The sequence below is a fragment of the Vulpes lagopus genome, chromosome 6 (genome assembly GCF_018345385.1).
Source record: "Vulpes lagopus strain Blue_001 chromosome 6, ASM1834538v1, whole genome shotgun sequence".
Taxonomy (NCBI): domain Eukaryota; kingdom Metazoa; phylum Chordata; class Mammalia; order Carnivora; family Canidae; genus Vulpes; species Vulpes lagopus.
The window spans coordinates 13805136-13829713 of record NC_054829.1 but is presented as its reverse complement, the minus strand read 5'-3'; the positions used below and the strand labels follow the sequence as shown (position 1 = coordinate 13829713).

Below are 24578 nucleotides of genomic sequence, written 5' to 3'. Positions count from 1 at the left end.
TGGCTTTCCCAGGAGCGATGATTCTCGAACTGCACCCAGGAGCCATCCTTGAGCTGCCCTCGTTCCTCACCTCCTCCACCACGTGTCGCCAGGTCTGCCTGCCTTAATACATTGGATTTTCCTGCGAGGTTTCATTTGACAAAAGGGTTTCTCTACCACAATGCCATGGGAAGGGGGACTTTTCCTGTTATCTCAGGATGTATCTACTGAGACCCTGAAGCCAAAAACTGAGCATTTACTTATGCAGAAATTGCTAAGTTAAGGTCAGATTGGTTCAGAAACCACCTGCCATTTCCAGCCCATGTAAGAGAATTCACCAGAGAACAGGCGCTTCTTTGAAAAAAACACAGCATTGGGGAGCACAGTGGCAAAGAAGCAGCAAGGAAACTGCTCAGAGGGGTCAGAGTGGTTTGCAGAAGGGGGTGCCAGCATCTCGTACTCCCAGCTGCATGCTTGCTGAGCTGCCAACTTCATAGGCCTGCCTTGCACTGCTCCGGAAAAGAGTCTACAAGATGTATGAAAATTCGGATCTGCTACATTAATTGCATAATTCCAGAGTATATGCAGATGGCGCCCCCTGGAAGTGTGCAATGAAGCCACCCCTGGGAAAATCAGACACGGGTTCCCACAGGGTGGCCTATAATGGCCGGATGAACACAGAGGGCAGCCACAGCATGGCCTGCTCCTCCCAAGCTTGGCAGTACAGAGATACATAGTGATTTCTCATGGGCCAAATGGACATGGAGGTCGGGTGGGGGGATCACTAGGTCAGGGTGAACCGAAGAGCAGAGCCAAAAGGGGAAGCATAAGGGACTAGCCAGGGAGGGCCTCACTCACACAATGGCGAAGTTTAGAGATCTTTGCAGGGGGCTGCCAAGAACTCACAAAAGCTCCTGAAAGTGGCTCAGGAGAACCACAAAGGACCACTTAGCTGATGCTAAGTAGAACATTCTGGCCTCCTCTCCATCCCTCTCCCTGCCACCTGACTCTGGAGAAGCCAGAAGCTGCAAAGCAAGCAGGGAAGGAGTTTGGACCTAGAAAGAAAGAGAACAAAGGAGGGCTCCCCTTGCCACTGCTGGCCTGGGGCATCTCAGGCCTGGCTTGACCTACAGGGAAAGTAGACCAGAGGTTGGTGTTTGGGCTTAGATTAACCTTGATTTTAGAATACTTGGAAAATAATTATTCATCTTTCTGTTTTTGTTTTTATTTTACTTGAAAAATGCCGGGGAAAGCTATAGGGTATTTCTGGGATACGATCCAGGGTTGACCTACCAGAACAAATGTGAAAGTCACAGCTGAAGAGAAGTAAGGCCAGATTCTGTTTGTATTCCCAATAAAGTCCAGCCCATTTAATAAAACAATTATGCAGCCTTAAAAAAAAAATGCTTCCAGCTTCCCACTGCCTCGCCTCTTGCCCACACCACCGTGATTGCTTGCCTCTATCTCAGTAACCTCCCAAATAGGATCCCTGCCTCCATTCTCATCCACTCTCTCTCCCTGCCCCATCCATTCTCTCACAACCAGCCCTGTTGGGGCAATAGCCTGACTTTGTGTAGAGACATCTCCTCCAGCCCAATCTCAGCTCTTGTGCTGGGCTTCCCTCTCCTTCACTCCTGGCTTCAGGGGTAAAGCACATGACCCAGGCTAAGCCAGTCTGCACATGTGATCCCCACCTCCCACCATGATTGGTTAAAGGATAAGCAGTCGACCCTAGACAAGCCAGTCAGGACCAAGAGAATTTAACTGCAAGACTTCTGTTGGAGCCTTAGAGAATGTAGCTTTCTTTCTGTGTCCTGAAGGACGTGAATCTGGAAGGATAAAGCCCCTAGAGCCACTGGCAGCCATCCTAGAACCGCCAGGTAGGAACTTGCCTAAGAACAAAGCAACGCAAAATAGACGAATGAAGAAATAGCCAATCCTGGATGCATCATCTGAGCCCTAGATTGAGCTCTGCCTAGACTGTTCAGTTACGAGAATCAATAATCCCCTTTTGGGCTGGATCCCATTTGGGCCAGGTTTTCTGTCATCTGCAATAGAAATCACCCTAACAGATACATCGGCTGATCCACGGACAGTGTTTATGCCCATTAGGCTCATGTCTCAATCAATCCAAACTTACAAATGGCCTCGTACCGCCACTTGGCAAAGGCCCAAAGCGGTTCTGATTGGTCTTCACAGCACCAATTCCAGCAGCAGCACTGCCATTAGGATTAATTCCTGGCCTGAAAAAGTACTAGCTTTCTCTTTCTTCACCTAAATTTAACATACAACTTCAAGGACACTGTCCCAACCTTTTTTCCTTCTTGGTGTCTTACCAATGTTGCTTTCTACCTTTAGCAAACATTTAAATACAATCACAGTTAGTATCCTGAAATAGGTTATAATTTCTCACTGTCCTTTCATCAATATTCTGACTTAGAATACTCTAACTCTCTTCAATCTATTTCTCTTATGTGCTTCTTCATCTGTTTGTTCATATATTAGAAACTCTAAAAGACAGAGAACAGGCCCCTTTGCAGGACACTTCACATAGGGCAAAGAGGAACAAGTAGCTTAATAAATGCTTACTGATGACAAAGACATGATGACGGTGGTGATAGTGGCTGTGTTACATACATCATTAGAAAGATGACTGTTCTTACCATTTAGAGAAGATTATTCCTCTAAATTAATAAAAATCAACTTTGTTCACTTATTCTCAGGAGGAGAAATCAGAAAGGTTTAAGCAATCAACTTAGAGCTCTTCCTAGTTCGCATATTTGAACAGCTACCTTTGGTGTTTGAAAGCTTGGATTCTTTCTTGAAATACATAAAATTCCTCTTGTCCATTCAATAGCTCTAAGTAAAATAACATAGTGGTTCTAAATAATGAACCAAGCATTTTAAGTTTCCTTGAGATACATACAAGATCAAAATCTAAAAGGAATCCATTGAAAGCAGAACATCCCCCACAGATATTAGCCACATAATTAAAATTATTCATCAGCTCCCAGCTATAGACTGTGAGCTCACCCCTACAGGAAACTGCTCTTGGGATCATGGGCTTTATTAAAATAGGCATTACTGATTTCTGGAATCTTAGCTACAATAGCACTTCTGTTCTGTGGGGGTCTGACAGAGTAAGATAAGAAACTCTTGAGCCTCAGCACTTAAGCCACCAGGCTGTCAGGTAACTTCTCTGGTCTGGAGGGCATCTTCCCCCTTCCAATCTTGCCCAGTCCATGCACCTGGGCTACAGCACACGGCGACAGTACGGAAGACATTGGTGGAACTCTGCTTTCTGGTCCTAATTTTGGCTTTTGATGTGACTGTAATCATCCATATCCTGCTCTGACCCTGGTTGGCTTCTGGGACCTCTCATGATTGGACATAAAGTCCCTGCATGTTCTGAGACCGTGCGATGTCCTGCAAGATGTTGAAAATGGAGTGGACTTTGTTTTTTAAAGATTTTTTATTTATTTATGATAAGAGAGAGAGAGTCAGAGACACAGAGGGAGAGGCAGGCTCCATGCCGGGAGCCCGATGCGGGACTCGATCCCGGGACTCCAGGATCTTGCCCTGGGCCAAAGGCAGGCGCTAAATCACTGAGCCACCCAGGGATCCCCTGGAGTGGACTTTGATGATCAATGGACAAAGCTGAATCTTGCTTTTATCACTTACTGTGTAAGGCTGAGCAAGTTACTTACCTTCTCTGAGCCCCAGGTTCACACATAAAACAAGAGTAATAATGATGTTCCATGAATACTTATCTTGCAGGGTTGGGGTTTTTTAAGTGGCATTTTTTACCCAAAACCACAATAAGATATTACCTCACACTGTCAGAATGTCTGTTACCAAAAGGTGATAGATTACAAATGCCACTGAGGACTGTGAAGAAAAGGGATCACTTGTGCACTGACGATGTGAATGTAAATTGGTGCAGCCACCTTGGAAAACAGAATGGAGATTCCCCAAGTAAGTAAAAATAGAACTACTATCCAACCCAGCAATCCCACCCACTTTTGGGTATATCTCCAAAGGAAATGAAATCACTATCTTGGACACTATCACGTTCACTGCAGCATTATTCACAACAGCCATGGTATGGAAACGACCTAAGTGCCCATCAATGGATGAACGGATAAATTTAGATCTGTATTTATAAATACAGATATAGATACATGAATATATAGATACATATGATGGAATGCTATTTGGCCTTTAAAGAGAAGGCTATTTTGCCATTTGCAACAACGTGGGTGAAACACGAAAGCATGACATTAAGTGAAACAAGCCAGACGGACAAAGAGAAATATTGCATGGTATCACGTATACATGGAGCCTTTAAAAAAAAAAAAGTCAAACTCAAAACAGAGTAGAATGGTGGGTTGTCAGAGCAGACGATGGAGGAGCTAGGCAGAGGCTGGCAAAAGGCTATATGACAAAGGTCTGAGGATCTAACATATAACACAGTGACCGCCGTCGATCCTACGATATTGCACAACTGAAATTTACGAATAAAGTAGTACATATTCTCATAAAAAAAAAAATGGAAGTATGTGAGGTGATGGATGCTTCAATTAACTTAATGGCAGAAATCTTTCCACAATGTATACAGATGTCAAATCATAACGCTGTGCCCCTTAAGTGTATTTACAACTTAAATATATTACAATTGTATTTGTCAATGACAAATAACTAAAGTTCCTTAAAGCTGAAAAACGGTGTTTTTGAAACAGGCATGCCTGGTAGAGTCACACTGCTTTGAATTTCTGTAACAGACCAGAGAGGGAGAGGAGATGCAGAGACGTGAGGCCTTAGACAATTTCTGTCCACCCTACAATTTCTGTCACCAGCTACAAAGCTTGAACCACTGGCTCTTGGTCTACCTTCTGACTAACTTTCCCCCTGATCTGAACATCTGGGCCTCTGATTTCTGGCATTGCTGGACCAACCTCAGTGCCTATGACAAAAGACCTAAAATTAATACTGAACTTCAAATGGGGCCATAATACTGGTCAAAGCACGACACCAATGACAGTATTGTGTACATACTTCCTCTAAAATCTCAGATGTCACTGATTACAAAATGCATCATTATTTTAGATGCTTCCAAAAATTAATATTTTACATGATTATGTATCATCAGTGCTAAGACATATTCTGATTTCAGGTATGGAATGAAAATAATGCATCTTAGAATTCAGGTAGCACCACAGAACATTTCCCTTGCAGAAACAGTTTAAAAATGTACACAATTCTTATTTGCAAGAGTCCTGCACAGAGCCTGGCAGATGGTAAATCAATATTTGTTAAATGAATATATACATGAATGAATGCCTTTCCTTATGGCCACCGTTGTAACAAGGTTCTGTCGCGTAAAAAAAAAAAAATTTGATGCAGGAGGGAAATGGTGAGAAAAGTTAAATATATCATTTCGCTCCACCTTCCACTCAAACTCATTTAAAAGAATAAACTTCACTCTCTACATCTTGTACATGTGCTGCTTCTTCAGCAAAGTGGAAACCTAGATACAGTAATAGATTCCAAAAGTTTAGTGTCTACCTAATTGCCACTCTTCAGGCAGACACTATTTTTAAGTGCGCAGTATCTGGGGCCATAAAACGTAAGGTGCCACTTCAGAAGCTTCTGGCAGCATCCTCAGGGCACACTTTGGGTTCCTATTAGCGAGGAGACAGCGTTAGCGTCCTTGATAACTGGGAATGCAGATCCACATCATGGAGCCTTCTCCCTCCTTTTGTACCACTAAATTGGCTATAGATTTGCCGGAACTCAACCAATCCCTGCATGGTGATGGGGGTGCAGGCAAGTGAGTCACAGAACCAAAGAAGTTCCTGCTAGAAGAATTTGCCTCCACTTCCTGCCCAGATTGGCTCCCAAGAGTTACTTTGCCCTATTTGTTGCAATTAAAATTGGTGCGTTTCACCTCAGGTACTACAGAGTCAGGTGTTATATAAAACAGATAGACAAAAGAATAAGAACTACACGAGCAGAGGCTAAATGAAAATAGATGGATTTGGGAGATTTGTAAATGCCGACAGGACTCCGGGAAAATTTCGGGGGACACGTGCCATCAGCATCGGAGGGCCCTCCTTCTGTTTGCCCAGCAGTGGAAAGTCAATTTTCAGAACCCCCTCTTTTTATTTACTTTTTTTTTCTAAAATGTATATGGTTCTCCCTTCAGAATCAGGGTTCAGTTACTCTGAATACATCCTGTTATCTGCATGAATCCCCTGGGTCATACTATTTGTAGATACTTACACCAGCCCAGGAAACTCTCTCTTTTTTTTTATTTATTTATTTATTTATTTATTTATTTATTTATTTTATTTATGATAGTCACACAGAGAGAGAGAGAGGCAGAGAGACACAGGCAGAGGGAGAAGCAGGCTCCATGCACTGGGAGCCTGACGTGGGATTCGATCCTGGATCTCCAGGATCGCGCCCCGGGCCAAAGGCAGGCGCTAAACCGCTGCGCCACCCAGGGATCCCCCCTCTTTTTATTTTAAGCCTTCATCTGCTGGTTGCTTAAAAGTGTTCACCTTAGACTCCTCTCTATGTAGAAGTCAAATTGCATCCGCGGCTACTAGATGTCACGTCCACGTTGGGTGGAAAACAAGGAGTTGGAATAGATGAAGCCTGTTATGTAAGTGTCCCTCAATAGAGGGATTTTGCAGGGGAAAGGACTAAAGGTCAAAACAAGCCACTCAAAGGACTTTTCACAGTACACTGTAGGCCAATTCCCAGGACATGGTACTCTTTCTTGTACAAGTCAAGAGCAATAATGTCCATTTTGATGCAACCTAAGTGCCTCTAGAGCATGCATGTCTACACAGAAATTATACAGCTATTTGTTCATGGGTATACTTGGAGACCAAATATAAGGAGTTAACAGAGCCTGGACTGCTTCCGTTTTTTCCCAGAAAAAAAAAAAATTACCTGTAAGTCGCCTCCTCGCCCTCACCCACATATGTTGGAACTGCAATCATTATCTCATTTCTGCTGCATACAATCAACAGTCCCCAGCACCCCATACCTCTTGGATGACACTGCTTTCCTCGTAATTTAAGAGGAAAGACTGATTCCACTGTGCTGGTGGCTGGAAACTCCCCAGACCTCTGCACTGACCCTCCAATTAGATCTTTCTTCTTCGCTCCCACATTGGTCCTTCTGGCCCAGACCTCTGTTGCGTGACCATTCAGGATCTCATTATCTATCGCCCAGATCACCCTGAGGGTCCCCAGCTTATGGTTCTTCCTCCTCATCCACTGGATGTGGATTCATACCCATTAGTGGTTTCATAAAGTGCAACACATCCCATGTCACCGCTCTCAAGGGCTCCTGATTCCTATGGAAATAAATCCATGCTCGGACGGCCCAGTCTGTAGTGCCTGCGAGACCCCAGCCTTCTTTTCCACCTTCATCTCCCCACATTCCCACAGAACAACTGGACACTTGCTCTTCTTCCAAGTAAGGGCCTCCATTTCCCTCTTTGGTACCTTGTGGATGCCTCCCCTCTGCTAGACCCTCTCTGCATCACTGCCATTTGCGTCATTTCATCCTTCAGAGTCCATCTGAAATGCCAGGTGCCAGGTGTTCCAGAAAGCCTTTCCAGAACTGGCTATAAACTCATCCTCTCTCCTAAGCCCTGAACATACACTCACTGCATCTCTCTTGAGGTCCTCACCCCATTCTGCTCCCCAACCTCCCCACCCCCATCCCCATCACCTCATCCTTCATTTTCTGGTATATCACTCACTAACACACTATACTCTCCTTCCTTCTCTGCAAAAGCCTCATGGAATATGTGGCGAGTACTTGCTGAAGTGAACTGGAATTAAGAAAGAACTTACCAGCCCCGATTCCATAGACGGAGTTCACTCCGCTGTCCAGGACAGAGCTGCTGTCTGATGACACAATGAAAGTCACTCCAATAGCTGGAATTGGCCTCATCAAGCCTCCAACTCACCTTCTTATTGGTGTGCGGCTCTCTCACTGCCTCACTCCAAATCCATTAAGAGCAAAGACTGCATATAATTCCTATTTTCATCTCCTCTGGCACAGTGGTTTGCACATAGTAAGTATCTAATGAATGCAGCTGAACCCATTTACCCCATTCGTCATGTCACAACCAGAGAGCTGTAACAATGCTCTGAGTGTTCCCAAGAGTGTAGTACAGGAACCACTGGTGGTACACAAGATGGCATTAGGTGACACACAGATGAAACATTTTTTAATGGCCAAGCGTTTATTTTAATGAGCACTGGGCAAAACAGAAGTAGTGCAGAATTCCTATGATTTCATGGATACCACTGCTTAGGGTAAGGCTAAATTTATTTAAGTGTTTAAAATAAGGGGTCAATTTAAAGAAAGGTAGAAACCAAATAGTGGTAGATATCGTTAAGGCAACACTAAATGTATTTAAGTTTTTAAAAGTGAAATCAAAGAAAAAAAGCAAATTAAGTAAATAGTGTTATAGATGTTTCTAAATATGGCCACAAACCTTTAACGCAAAGGTGGCATAGGGAAAGGATGAAATTTAGAAACCTTCCCCTAACTAGTATTTCCAGTTTGAATCTGGTTTGCTCCCAAATGCCCCACACCTACTGCAAGATTTATCCTTTATAAACATCCCTTCATGTCACATCAGGTCTGGGAAACCCCAAGTAGCTCCCTACAACCAGCCACATCTCACCTCCTCTACTGACAGTTCTTATTTCTCTAATCCTCTTTCCAAGCCCTCCTCTAATTCCTGGGCATGGGGACTCCACCCTTTCTGCCCCTTGGGCAAATCTTGCAAATGGGCACCATCTTGCCTGTGCATAGACCATTCTCCCTCCTCTTTCTTTCCACTAGTTCAAGCACATTCCTGCCCCTGAATAATGAAGTTCAAAACCATCCACTCCTTCCATTTCTTATTCCAGTCCATCTTGTACTGCACATTCTTCATCCACTCCATTAACGGGTTTTACCTGCGACACTGCTTTCATCCACAGGCATGCTTCAGCACCCTGATCAGAATGTGAACTCAGCAAGAAGTCAGCAAGGGCAAAGACTATGTCCTTAACATTGTGTGAAGACCCCATCAGCCTACGAGAGGGCTGAGCACGTGTCTCATAATGGAATAAACCAAAACCAACACATCTAACACTGGTGCTCTACTAGTATGTCAAACACGAACTCGGTTCCGGATAGTTCATCCACAGCATCATCCAAGTGGGATTCTTACTGCACTCATCCCAAAGACCAAGCTTTAATAGTCTTCCTGCACAATCAACTTGGATTTATCATTAGACTTCATCCTCAGGGGCAGCCCAGGTGGCTCAGGGGTTTAGCACCGCCTTCAGCCCAGGGCGTTGATCCTGGAGACCCAGAATCCCGTCCCGCGTCAGGCTCCCTGCGTGGGGCCTGTTCCTCCCTCTGCCTGTGTCTCTGCCTCTCTCTCTCTGTCTCTCAAAAATAAATAAATAAATATTTTTTTAAAAATTCATCCTCAGGTATATTAACAAAGAAACCACTCAATCTGGGTTCATCACTAACACTTTTACAGAACTCATCTATCCCAGGTCAGCTGGGTGGCTCGTTTGGTAAGGCAACCAATTCTTAATCTCAGCTCATGTCTTGATCTCAGGGTTGTGAGTTCAAGCCCCACACTGGGCTCCACTCTGGGTATAGAGCCTACTTTTTAAGAAAACAAACAAACAACAATAACAACAAAAACACTTCATCTGTCTCTTCAAAAGATTTGATGGAATCTAAAATTCAGGAGGCTTTTGCTCTCAAAATTAATTTTACCTATCATGATTTCGAAATACATAAGAAATCACCTATCCTACATTATACTTCTCTTTCTCAATCTGTTAAGAGGTAATTCAGTATTTCAATCATTTGAGGAAATACAGTCCAGTTCATAAACACGGACGTTGGTTTTACTCAGACCTGTGTTAGACACTCAACTGTACCATTTGCCAGCTCCAGGACCTTGGTGAAATTCATTTACTCACACAGCAAACATTAATTGAAAGCCATGGTGTGCTAGGCACTGTGCCTGACTCGCTAAGCCTCAATGTTCTCCTGCAGATGGGGATGATGGCATTCCCCGACAATAGACACTGCCAGGATTAAATAAGATAATGTATGCAAAATGCCTGCCCCTCTGCTAGCTCAGGGTTAGCGAATAGTAGCAATAAACATTAGTTGTCACTGTCCTTACCACGTCATCTTCATTGTGATCTTCTTCAGTCCTAGCATTGCCAGTTAAGGTCCCCTTCTTAAAACTCCCTCTTCCCTGGACTTCAGGAAGATGTCATCTTGGTGTTTTAAATGTATTAATTTAGTTTTCTCTAAGTTAATAAACAGAAAAGAACATTTTCAGTGAGTGACAGGCATGATGCAGACCACAACAGTCTGCTGACAGAGTGTGGCCTGCACAAGTGGATGGACAAAAAAGCATCTCTGAGGAGGTGACATTTGGACTGACGTGTCAGAGGTGAGGAGGAACAAGTCACAAGAAGATCTGGTGAGAGAAAATTCCAGGAGAAAAAAAAGTCTTACATAGGCCCTAGAATAAGAAGGGACTGGTTTAATCAAGGGTGCCTGGGTGGCTCAGTCCATTAAGCATCTGACTTTGGCTCAGGTCATGATCCCGGGGTCCTGGGATCGAATTGAGCCACTCTCTGGGCTCCACTCAACAGGGAATCTGCTTCTCCCTCTGCCCTTCCCCTTGGTCAGTCATGCACATGCTCACTGTCTCTCTCAAATAAATAAATAAAATCTTTATTTAAATAAAGAAATAAACCTAAAGAGGACTAGATTCTAGATGAGGTTTGGAAAGGAAGTAAGCAACACTCTCACACGGGGCATTGCAAACCAGCATTAGAAGCTCAGAATTAATAATGCCAAAGGGACAGGGGCACTATTCGAGAATTATAAGCTGTGGGTATGACAGGATCTGATTTACATGTTTAAAGATAATTTTGGCTGCCCTGCTGGAAACAGATTATGGAGAACAGGAGGGAAAGCAATAGAAAGGCTATGTCAGCCATCCAGCTAAGAGGACACATCAGACTTGAGTGGCAGGAACATAACATGGGTATGTTTTAGAGGTCACAGTCAGCGTGACTTATTGATGAATGGATGTGAAGTGTCAAGGGGCAGAAAAGAAAGGATTTGCCCGTGCATCATGCCTGGATTTCTGTTTGAGCAACTATATCCACGGTGGTGCCATTTATTGAAAAGAAGAAATCTCGGGAGGAGCAGGTTTGGAGCTGGAATGGGCAGAAAGGTCAAGGGGGCAGGTGGGTGTGCAAATTTGGAGATACACACTTAGGAGGCTCTAGAGCTGCCGACATCACCCAGGGAGAACTGCAGACAGAGACCAGACGGACCTCAGGTCCAAGGGCTGGGGCACGCCACTATCTGGAAGGAGAGCACCAGAGAAGGAGCCAACAGGAAAGTGAGGAGCAGCCATGACCATTGAAGGAAAACCCCAAGGAGATAATGTCACAAAGTGAGCCACAGAAGTGAAATGCTTTGGGACACTCAGGTGGCTCAGTAGTTGAGTGTCTACCTTCAGCTAGGGGCATGATCCTGGGGTCCTGGGATCAAGTCCCACATCAGGCTCGCCTGCTACTCCCTCTGCCTGTGTCTCTGACTCTCTGTGTGTGTTCTTATGGATAAACAAATAAATCTTTTTTAAAAAAAAAAAAAGTGAAAATGCATTAAGAAGGTGGAAGCGGTCAACGGCTCAGAAGGCCTCACGGTGTCAAGGAGGATAGGCTGGTGCTGCCTGGCATCCATCTACCTCACCCCCTTGCTAACACACCCAATTTCATGCATATGTTGGTTAAATGGCCACATGTTTAAAGAACATAGGCCCCAGTCATAAGTTCAGGTAGTAATTCCCAATTAGTCCAAGCCAATAATGATAATACCTTGTCCCTTTGACGCTGATTGCTTTAAGGGTGGTTGTAAGGGGAACTATGCTCTAGAGCTCTGGGAGGGCGTGAGGGAAGTCCTCCCTGATGAAAAGAGAAATGTAAGGAAAAGCCCACTGCACTTCCATCCCTGCATTTCAAAGACATGATGCTTACCGGAGCTTCTGCAGCCCTCTTGCCACCACTCAGGGAGCATTGGCCAACAAGATGAAGGGAGGCGGGGTGGAAAGCTGGACAAACCTGGGTCCTCAGTGTCACTGCAAAGCAGCTGAGCCAAAACTGCAAGCCCCACATTCAGGGAGAAGATAACTCACTTAACAGAGAGCGTCCTTACTGCTTAAGCTTCTTTGGATAGGACATTCTGCTACATGCAGCTAAAGCATCCTGATACTTGAGACACAAGAACAGAAAGGGGAATGCAGTGGCCGCTGAGGACGTCGGTCAGAGCAGCCCATGTGAAGAGGTGATGACTTAGAAAGAAGGCGGGCCGGGAAAAGTGGAGACCATGACCATGACCCCAGACAACTCTTACCATCCATTTGGCTGTGAAGGGTGTAAAGGAATTAGCTGGTGGCCACCGGGATGTGGAACAAGGGATGCTAGAAGGTACTGAAGCACGTTCACATACTAGCGGGGAAATTCAGTAGAGGGGGAGAGGGTGATAGCTGGGGAGAAAGGAGGAGGCCAAAAGAGCATCAGTGGTGGGGTCCCCAGGATACTTGGAAGGACCAGACCTACTTAGTCCACTGGGGCACAAAGGTAGGGTACTGAGTATAGACGTGGGAAGTCTGGCAGGAAGTGAAGTCGTTCTGGCCAATTACCTGCTTTATTCTCAATGATGTAGGATGCTCACAATGTCTCTCAAGGCCTGCCTAAAACTCTCCCCCCACTGAAAATTCTGTCCTCATTTTCCCTCAATTCCTTCCTCCGTATTTCCACGGAACTGTGTCTCTCTCTTCTGGAGTATGTATTTGTCAGGGTTTTAATCCCCCATGCCACCAGGATGGAAACTTTTTAAGGGGCAAGGAACATCTGGGGCACCTGGATGGTACAGCTGGTTATGTTCCAATTCTTTGGTTCAGGTAATGATCTCAGGGTCCTGGAATCGAGCTCTGCTTGGAGGCCACACCCAGTGTGTTGTCAGCTTGAGATCCTCTCTCTCTCTCTCTTTCTCTGCCCTCCCTCCACCCCCCCCCTCATGCTGCCTCTCCCTAAAATAAATAGATTTTTTTTTTAAGGGCAAGGAACATCTAATTAACACCTCAGAACCCATCACAGATCCTGCCATATGTGTTTTAATAAATATACTGAATTGAAAGAAAGTCTTACTGTGCCGGGGTGAAATAAGACAATCGGCCCTTATTCGCAGATTCCACACTTGCAAATTCTCCTACTTGCTAGCATATATTTGTAACCCAGAAACAATACTCACAGGACTTTCACGGTCACTTGTGGACATGTGCAGAGCAGTGAGACGTTTCAGTCATCCAGCACACATGTTCCCAGCTCAGTCGAACAAAGCAACGCTCTGCCTTCTTGTTGTGGCTCTGATACTGTAAGCAAGTGTCCTTTTCGTGGTCTATTTAGTGCCATGTTTTTCACATATTTTTGCTTTTTGCTGGTCATTTCCCTGTTTAAAAGAGCACTCAGGCATAGTGCTGAAGTGCTTTCTAGTGCTCCTAAGTGCAAGGCTGTGATTGCCTTATGGAGAAAATATGTGTGCTAGGTAAACCTCCAGCAGGCACCAGCACCAAAAGGTGCTTTTGCCAGGGGTTCAATGTTAATGATCAACAATATATATATTAAATAAAATGTCTCTAAACAGACACACACATAAAACGAGGTCGTGTATCGATCAGGTGAATGAAAATGGGGTGACCAGAGGCTCTCAGGAACCTAACCCTGTCTTTCCCCTAGAAGCAATGGTTCAGTATTCACTAACTTAGGATTCGCAGAGACTTTATAGAACATAACCTCTGCAAATAATGAGAATCAACCATACTCCATTTTGCCATCTTCTGAGAAGAAGAATTATGGAAACAGAATGGTTTGATGAGGCGGAGATGAGTCTCATCAAGCCTTAACCTCTCTTTTCATGCTTTATGGATTACTCATCAACACCAGGATTTGTGCTGAAGACGTCTTGCAGAAAAAGCTGCTGATTAGCTGTAAATCGTATCCCCCGAGAGCCACTAGCCTGCCTGGGTGGGGGCATCATGGGGCACTGTGCCCTATCCTCTCACAGCTAGTGGGCTGGGGAATAAGGCAGAGAAACAAGGGAAGGATGAAGCTTTACCATATGTCTTAATGTGGTTTCCCCCAGGAGCTGATCGTAAGATAAGGACTTTAGTATAGTAGTTGTTTGGGAGGTGAAGAAAGCACTGGTGAGGGGCGGGGTGGGGGGGCAGGGGAGGAAAAGAGGAGATCGGAAAGCAGCCAAGAAAACCAATAAAAGGTGTAATATCAAGGTAGCTTTCACTGTAGGGAGAATAGAATTTTTCCCATTGGAGAAACTAAGACCTCATGCAAAACACAATCCTGAGTTATTCCTACCCAAGGCTGAAGGAACTGGGGTATTTATATACCATCTCCCAGCAGTCATGGGTTGAGGGATCCTCTTGGGGTGTGCTAATTTCCCTGCACTTTCTGCCTTCCACAGAAGCAGAAAAAGAGGCAATGTCAAGAAAACGGGAGAAGACGCAAGAAATGGCAGTCAGAAGTCAGCTGGTTTGCACTGAAAGGGTGAGAGTACAAGCATTAGGATGGTCCCTGGCACATCTGCTCCACCGTACAGGGCTGACACCGAAAGTCTCACATAAACCGAAACCAGGAATGGGCCACTTCCATGAGAAATCTACAAAACAGTCATGTAACCATTATCTAAGTCCTGGGATCTTCGTGTACTTTCAGCAAATGAACTAATACATAGACCAATTCCCACTAGTTTTAAGTCAAAATAAGGTTTAATGATGTTTCTAAAGGAACCTGGAGGCAGTACATAAGGTTATTTTCCTTCTTTGGCAGAAGCAAGATGAAAACCTGATTTGCATTTTTAATGATCAAATGGGGCCTTTTCCCTAAAATAGCACATGAGAGAACAGCAGGACAGAGCAATTTTTGGAAAATCTGGAGAATCTAGCACTTCTTAGGATGTGCTGACTCACCATCACTAACAAGGTAGGTCCCTGATGAACATACACTGTAGACACACATCCCTGCCCAAGAGCCAGCTGGTGCTGTGCCTTCCCTTCCACAGGCACCTATACCCACCATCTCGAACACTGTCACAGCAACTGAGGCATGTACAGTACAACTCATATCTCAGGAAAAGTCCTGCGGCTGGGAGAGGGGAGCCAGCTCACACCTCGTAGTGGACAACTACAATCTACTATTAAAGATAAGGCATTTCTTCTATCACATCAAGTGAGTGGATTTCCAGGCTTTGAACACGAAAAGTGTACTTCTCTTTTCATCTTGATTTCTATGGCTTACACAGTTCATGCCACAACCATTGAAAAATGGACAAAAGAACTAGACTCCATCAAGATAAAAAGTTTTGTGCAGCAAAGGAACCAGTCAACAAAACTAAAAGGCAGCCTACAGAACAGGAGAAGATATTTGCAATTGAAGTATCAGATAAAGGGCTAGTAGCCAAGTTCTATAAAGAACCTATCAAACTCAACACCCAAAAAACAAATAATCCAGTCAAGAAATGGGCAGAAGACATGAACAGACATTTCTCCAAAGAAAACATACAAATGGCCAACAGACATGAAAAAAATGCTCAACATCACTCAGCATCAGGGAAATACAAATCAAAACCACAATGAGATACTATCTCATACTGGTCAGAATGGCTAAAATTAACAAGACAGGAAACAACAAACGTTAGAGAGGATGTGGAGAAGGGGGAACCCTCTTACACTGTTGGCAGGAATGCAAGCTGGTCCAGCCACTCTGGAAAACAGTGTGGGGATTCCTCAAAAAGTTAAAAATAGAGAGCTACCCTACAAGCCAGCAATTGCACTACTGGGTATTTATCCAAAGGATACAAATACAGTGATTCTAAGGGGGCCCTGCGCCCCAGTGTTTATAGCAGCAATGTCCACAATAGCCAAACTATAGAAAGAGCCCAGATGTCCATCAACAGATGATGTATAAAGATGTGATACACACACACAAACATGCACACACACACATACACATGCACACACGCAAACACACACATACACACAATGGAACATTATTCAGCCATTAAAAAGAATGAAAACTTGCCATTTGCAACAACATAGATGGAACTAGTGGGTATTATGCTAAGCTAAATAAGCCAGTCAGAGAAAGACAAGCACCATATGATCTCACTCAAACGTGGAATGTAAGAAACAAAACAGATGAACACAGAGGAAAGAAAGGGAAAATAAAATAAGATTAAAATAGAGAGGCAAACCATAAAAGGTGCTGAACTCTAGGAAACAAACTGAAGGTTCCTAGAGGGGAGGTGGGTGGGGAGAAGGGATAATCAGGTGATGGGCATTAAGGAGGGCACTTGATATCATGAGCACTGGGTGTTACATGCAACGGATGAATCACTAAATTCTACACCAGAAACTAATAGTACAGTATATGTTAACTAAATTGAATGTAAATTTAAAATCTTAAAAAAAGAACTAGACTCACCAACATAATTCACAAAAGCCACCTGTGGGTATGCAGCCACTGCAATCAGATTCTCCTCCAGGAGGCAGATGGAGAATATCGGTGTCCGGTGAGCAGGGATTCCCTCAACCAGGAAGGAAGGGGGGCCAGGTCTAAGGGCCAGGTAACCCACACCTAGTGAGACACATTCCTCTACCTGGATGTGGCGCTCAGCATGATGCAAAGGCCCAGTCACAAGCCAGCAAATGGCCCTGGCACCCACACAGACTGGGGTGCAAGCCCCAGCTCAAGCACTTTAAAGCAGGGTGGCCATGAGTAGTTCCATACACCATCTCAGCTTTGGTTTCCTCATCCTCAAGTGAAGCTGACACTACCTTGTCTCAGGAGATCACCCATTTCTTCCTTCAGCAGCAGATATGGATGCTACAGGATGAGTGAACCTTGGAAACATGATGCTAAGTGAAAGAAGCCAGTCACAAAAAGCCACATGTTATAAGATTCCATTTATATATGTAACATCCAAAATAGACATATCCATGGAGACAGAAGGAGATTGTGGTTGCCTAGGACTGGGAGAGAATGGGGGGAATAGGGAGTGACGGCTAATGGGTATGGGGTTTCTTCTTGGAGTCATGAAATCTTCCAAAAAATCAGACAGTGGTAATGGTAGCAAGGCTCTGTTAATAAAGTAAAAGACAACAACAACAATAAAACAAAACAAAAAAACTACACTGAACTGTACATTCTAAATGGGTAAATTTTGTTATGTAAATGGTATCTCCATAAAGCTGTTATCTTAAAAAAAAAAAAAAAACAGAAAACAACTAGATCTGGAGCCCTCACTATGTGCAGATTCTTTAGAAGCCAGGAACACCCAGGTCATCAGGCTTAAGCACTGGGATATTAACTGGAAGAAGAAGCAAAGTGGCTCAGGCTGCTCAGTACCACGGTCATCATCCGGTACGGATCTCCTGTGTGCCAGGCTCTGTGTCCTGTCCTTCGTCCCTACTGTCTCATTTAAGTCCCACCACCCCTGGGGCATGGGTCTCATCAGCACCTCAGCCAGCAGCTTGGCAGGGGCAAGCTGGAGGGCTGGAGGGCTGGAGGGCAAATGTGGGCTTTTTTTTTTTAAGATTTAATTTATTTATTCATGAGACACACGCAGAGAGAGAGAGACAGAGAGAGACAGAGAGAAAGAGAGAGAGAGAGAGGCAGAGGGAGAGGCAGGCTCCATTCCATGCAGGGAGCCTGACACGGGACTCGATCCCAGGTCTCCAGGACCACACCCTGGGCTGAAGGCAGCGTTAAACCACTGAGCCACCCGGGCTGCCCCAAATGTGGGCTCTTACACAGCTTCTCATCACACAGCCCTCACCTCCAGCAGCATCAGCAGTGAGCGCCCACAGTACCCTCATCAGCACTCGGTACCATGGGGCAGGGGCCCCTCGATCACCAGCACCGGTTTAAAATAGAAAAGAAACTTCTGGTAGCTGCTGGCAGGATGGCTCGTACAGGTCTCCCCCAGCTACTCAGCTGAGAATCCTGGCACGGCAAGCGTGGACTCGCCACAACCCCGCCTTTAAGCCCAAGTGAGACTCCTGCAGCGCCCCAGGGTTCACAGTGGACACCCAGCCAGGCCAACGGGCCACTGCCTCTTAAGCTTCCATGACCCAGGCCAGCGTCCTTGACTGTTGGCCTCAGTCCGGCCCAGCATCCCAGATGTAGCAGAGACTGCCAGGCTCAGAACCAGCACAAGCTCCAATTTCCCCCTATTCAGAAGATCCATAAATTTAGACACTTTGGAAATCATGTATAGCAAGAAGTTCCCATCTGCCAGAGAGAGAGAACAAGAAAGAGAGGGTGCTCAAGAGGGTGCTAACATTTCGACCTCTTGAGATTCCTCGGAGATAACTCACACGTCACCATCAAGGCGGGGGGAAAGGGGGGACTCCCACTCTCCTCACTTTCTAGTGATACGTGCACAGCCCACACTGTCCTAGTGAACAAAGACTCTTAATGGACATTCAGGGGCACCTGGATGGCTTCGTCAAGAGTCATTTGGGTGTCTGGCTCTTGATTTCAGTGCGAGTCTAATATTGGGGTCTTGGGATCCGGCCCAGTGTCGGGCTCTGCGCTCAGGGGGATTCTCCCTCTGAGAATCTCCCTCTCCCTCTTACGATTCTCCCTCTCTCTCTCTCTCTCTCTCTTTCTCTCTCTGCCTCTCTCCCCTCTCCCTCTCTTTGTCTCTCTAAAATAAAATAAATAAATCTTAAAAAAAAAAAAAAAGTTCAGCACAAATTAGGCAGCTCTGAGACCTTCAACGAAATCACTGAGTTCTTCCTTCAGGACGTTGCTTCCTTCAGCAGGATCAATATTCATTCCCTATGAAATTATCAAACTAAATATTTTTTGCAAAGCAGTGTAACACCAGAATGGCCTCATTTCCATCCTATCCTAAGATTGCTTAAACGCCTTTATGTGTCAAATGTGTATCTGAAAAAGATTTCTACAATGCAGAGGAAGTTGACCTGAGTGTCTACAAAACAGGCTGAGAGGTCAGGCCCGGTGCTATGTTTCGGGAGTGCAGGGATTTTGTGTCACTGGCCCCTGCACCCCCAGGCCTGGAATAGCACTGAGTACAAAGAAGTCATGCAATAAATATTCACTGAATAAATGATTGGATGTCTTCCCCAGGGGGCTGAATATACACTCACACCCATACTATTATAATATTTAGTTTGGAATCTCAGAACTAATATGCCATAAGCTCTACAGAGCTCTAGCTCTGCATTAATTCTTCCCCAAAGGAAGGGAAAGGGTTTCAAAACAGGCCCCAGCACCTCTTGGCATTCCCTTAAGAGGCAATGTTCAACAATGGAGGTTAGCAGATAAGGATGCAAAGATGTAGGGGCACCTGCGGGGCTCAGCGGTTAAGCATCTCCCTTCGGCTCAGTGTGTGATCCCAGGGTCCTGGGATCGAGTGCTGCATCGGAGCCTGCATTCTCCCTCTGACTGTGTCTCTGCCTCTCTCTGTGTCTCTCATGAACAAAAAAATAAAATCTTAAAAAAAAAAAAAAAAAAAGGATGCGAAGATGTGCTTTGCCCTTCTTTGCTGTCTGGTCAAAGGCAAGTCACTTGACCTCTCTAGACCCCAGCGTTTTCCTTTATGTGTCACCAAAGTCCCTTCCAATCTCTGAAGTGAGTTTCACGTGAACTGGTTAACATTAACACAAGGGAAAGTTTGCCTTCAGCGTCCTCATCCTATCCTATCCTCTCTGCACCTTCATCACTCTCCCCCAGCCTCCCGCCCCCCACCCCCATCACACAGCCTTTGGTTCCAGGGTCCTCCAGGCACTTCCCAGTGGCTCCTTCCCAAGGCCTGACCTCCCTGCTCCTGATTTTTCCCTTCCCCAATTTAAACCAACCTCCATCAATGGGTTTGGGTCCTGTGTCCCATTCCTTCTTGGGGACCCAGCTGTCACTTAGAAACTTGATTAACTGGGCTGCCCTGATGTGTAATTGATAGTTCGTATGTTACCCAAAGAAATACATTTGCATTTTAATAAGTTGTGTTCTGGAAATGATTTTTTATTTTGTTTTTATAGATTTTATTTACTTATTCATCATGAGAGACACAGAGAGAGAGGCAGAGACACAGGCAGAGGGAGAAGCAGGCTCCCTGTGGGGAGCCCGATGCAGGACTCGATCCCGGGACGCCAGGATCACATCCTGAGCTGAAGGCAGACACTCAACCACTGAGCCCCCCAAGTGCCCCTGGAGATGATATTTAAATCCACATTTCTATCAGTGCATTTATCGTGGCATATCACGATACTTGATTATGCACCTGGCTCAGCAGCTGGACTCTGACTTTTCTGGATATAAATAAAGCCTCAGGTCTTTTTCCCCTTTCTGTGTCTGGTCCCTGGCCCTGTTTCTCTGGGCGCTCACTCAATAAATGTTTATGGATAAGCATGCAGATGAGCGAAAGGCTGCTGATGGAGAGTTAACAGATAGATTTCAGGCGATCTGATGGTCACGGGAAGGATTGATATAGGTCAGCAGTACACAAGGACTTAGCGGGCTTCTCAAATCCCACCCCCCCGTGGCTGTCGGCTCCGCCTGTCTTTAGAACTGAGTCTGAATGCAGACATTATTGCCTGACAGCAGGCATTCATGCTCCTATAGAAGCTGTGTTCTCACCCTGCCAGAAAAAGGGACCTGCAAATCATAGCGTCTCATTAATTCAGGCTTTTGGGAAGCCTTCTGAGCTGAAGCCACAGAGACACAGGGGTTCCCATTATAGTCAAAGGAGAAATACCCCAATGTCACAATGCATCTCAACACTCCAGACACAGTGACAGCGGGGATAGAGGGGATGCTGGCAATTTTTCTCAGGCCCATTATGCTGGATTCATAGACAAATGCTTCTGAAAGGCGTCTGAAACACAAAATACAGGCATTCCATAGTTTTTGGTTTATTGATTCTTTGACTTCAGATATGTAAATTATGACAGATTCAAGGGCCATGTCACAAAGCCAGGGAAAAGATTATTTTAATTAACAGAAATTGAAAATGCAGTGGCCGTCGTTTTACGATACACCTCCCACTTGCAGCCAGAAGTTTAGAATTGGTTATCATAAAACAAAGATACCAAGGGAAGCTTTTTTTTCCTGCCTAGAAGTTTTTTTAAAAATCCCTACAATTCTGGAGCCCCTGGGTGGCTCAGTGGTTGAGCGTCTGCCTTCAGCTCAGGGTGTGATCCCAAGGCCCTGGAATCAAGTTCCACATCGGGCTCCCCACAGGAAGCCTGCTTCTCCCTCTGCCTGTGTGTCTGCCTCTGTGTGTGTGTGTGTCTCATGAATAAATAAATAAAATCTTTCTTTAAAAAAATCTGTATGATTCTTAAAAGGAGATGCAAAGTCCCCCAGGTGAGTCCCCCAGACCATGCCTGGGACATAGTAAGCATCCGCCATAAAGACTTGCTGAATCAATCATTCAATGTATGAGTGACTGAAATTATCTTTAAAATGCAAACCTGATTGTGTCATCCTCCCACTTCAAGCCATTCAGCGCCTTCTCCTCATTCTAGGAAAGCACAAAGTCTTTCATAGAACCCACTATACCCTGCACAACATGGCCAGCACCCACACCCTCTCATGCCTCCATACCTACCTCCCTATCCAGCCAGCACCAAACTGTGGGTCTCCTGAGACCAGTACTCTCCTTACTGTGCCTCACTGGCTTTCTCTCTTCTTTTATAACAAACCCAAACACTCCCAAGATCTAAACCACCCTAACTGCAGGAGCATTATCTGAAACAAGAGTGCCAGGAGCCACCATCCTTACACACAGTTACAATCACATCTATGTATAATCACAGTATGTGTACTAGATGACTTATGATCAGTCTTTCACAGTAAAAGTGGAAATGCTGAGGAAATGATGTGCATGTGGCTTAGTCTGGATCATAATGAATCAGCTGTAGGTCCAGGAAGTGAAAATGGGGCTTCAGAAAATACAAGAATCAGAAGATAAAATCACTCTAAAAGTCTTTCTCTTGGCAGGGGTAAGTGGAGGCGGGAGGTGAGGGTCATTCCTAGATGAAGGAATAGAGGGGAAAATCACAGGACCAGAAGGTGAGTACAATGGCATATCGGTACCCTGAGAAATTCTCAGCCTGTGGTTACTATGGTTACAGACGCCTGTGAGTCGGCTCCAGAATGTGATGAGGGGGAGGGGGCCACTCTCTCTGTCCTAGGGCCTCTTTTTCATTTTGTGCGGGAAGTGACACATTCAACAAAGCCCACGGTGGCACTCAAAAGAAACTGTATTCACTCTCCTCTGCCCAGGGCACAGAAGCTCTAAAACTTTCCTCGGAATGTAAAACTGCCTCAGGAAGGAGCCAGGCATGCAGTGTTTGGAAATGTGAGAACCTCTAAGGCATCAAATACATCCTGCTTCCTGGAAATGAAAGTTCTCTCTTTAAGAATGTGCAGGAAAAAAAAAAAAAGAATGTGCAGGAAAAGCAACGAGGTAGTCAAAAAAAGTTCACTCAAAATACGACAGGGAGTGCTAATAACCCTCTACCGGTGGCTTTTTCCATGTGCTGGCTGGGCCCACTGCCCCCCAGCACACTCTCCCTGCCATGCTAGCTACATTCTGACTTCTGTTTCAGTCACACCACTCCGACACAAGGTCTGCTGCAGAAACACACCCAACATCCATTCCCTGATATTTCTGCTGCTCAGCCTGAAGGATGGATGTCCTGTTCTTTTGGCTTTATCCAAGGAGGCTGGGTTTTCAGGCACTGAATCTGTAAAGGAAGGGGATTGTCATAGAAGTGGAATCTGGAAAAGAAGCAGGCCCATGAGTTGTCACACAGCCTCTGGTTTCAGAAGAAATAGGGTTTATCATGCGGGTCATTTCCTGGTGAATGTTCTACAGATGCACATGTAGCATGATGCCCACACAAGATAGGCTCGATACATGCTTTTTGTACTTGAATAATCTGCTAGGACTAGTAGATAAACTGGGATCTATTACAAGACCATCTATTCATATTTTATATAAATCATCATCATACTGTCTTTCTAAAACACCATTTTGAGTAGTGGGGAGTAACAGGACTAAATGGAGTTCAGTGGATCACTGTTCTGTGGTAAGTGAGAAATGCAGAGTTAAACAAGACCAACCAGGTTTCTGTACTACAGGATTATCAGAGGAGTTGTACAGGTAGACATGAGAGCTCTGGCATTAAGAGAAAGACCTAGTTCAAGCCAGAGAACTATAATGTAACTCTGTGCACTCAAGCTCTGTAGGACTAAGTCCCCTCATTCAGAAAATGGATAGTAATTTCATCTGGGTTTTTTTTTTGGACCATAAAGAGGATTTTATGAGATAATGGCTATAAAGCACTTAGCAGAATACCTGGAACTCAGTATATATCCAATGAATAAGAAGGGGAAATGCTTATGGTAATTTTAAAATATGTCCTCAAACTCTGTAGCGCTCCTCCCTTCCAAAGTGAGCTTAATCACCCCAAGTATAAACTGAATTTAGTCACTCACATCTAATGAAAAGACTGTGGTTGTAGTAACAGTATGTGATTTCTGAGATTGGGTCGTAAGAGGCATCACCAGTTCTACCTTGTTCTCTCTCAAATGGCTTGGTCTGGAGGAAGCCAGCCACCATGTTGGGAGGACGTTCAAACAGCCTATATAGATGGTCACATTGGCAGGAAATGTGGCCTCTCCCTCAACAACTGACAGCGATCTGCAAGTCACATAAGCACATCATCTCAGAAGTTGATCCTCCAGCCCCAATCAAGCCATCGGATGACAGCAGCCCCAGCTGACATCCGACCACAACCACTGAATGACTCCTGAACCAGACCACCCAGCTAAGCTATTCCCAAATTCCTGATCCACAGAAACTATGAGATAATATTTGTCATTGGTTTAAGCCACCAAATGTTAAAGTTTTTGTTACACAGCAATATCCACTCTCCAGGAAAGAATGAGAGAGCACACATCATTCTGTAAACCAACCATGAAACCATTTTTTCTCAGAGCATCTAGTGAGATTAATCTGTATCTTATGGAACACACTTTGGGAAATGCTGATCTAGAACTTAACAGTTTATAAAACTCATTCACATTTAATAACTTATTTAATCATCTCAGCAACTGTGAAACAGGTGCTGACTGCAATCTTTATTTTACCCAGGAGAAAACTTAGGCTCAAAGAGGTTAAATGACTTGCCCAATTTATTGTCTACTAATAACATTGGTAGAACAAGAACTCAGACTCAAGTATTATGACTCCAAACTATATTTTTTTTCTCTACTCTTTTCTCTGGTTTGACCCAAACAACCTAGGTTTCTTAAACCTGGGATAAGAATACTGACAATCTAAGAGAGTCCCAGGAAGGGGGACTGTGCAATAGGCTGCCCTCCCAGACAATCTGGAAAATGAAACATGTT

General features: G+C 44.8%; 1 protein-coding gene across 3 annotated transcripts in view; it reads right to left on the bottom strand.

Moving 5' to 3' along the window:
• KCNK10 (potassium two pore domain channel subfamily K member 10) overlaps positions 1-24578 on the bottom strand; it is a 134313-nt gene that overhangs the window by 95759 nt on the left and 13976 nt on the right. The window contains exon 1 of one of the 3 annotated variants that reach the window (XM_041757628.1): positions 13369-13474. The exons of the other annotated variants lie outside the window; for them this stretch is intronic. The gene's annotated coding sequence lies outside the window, so the exon portion shown is untranslated. Of the gene's footprint in view, positions 1-13368; positions 13475-24578 lie in introns of those variants that run through there. 3 annotated transcript variants of the gene reach the window in all.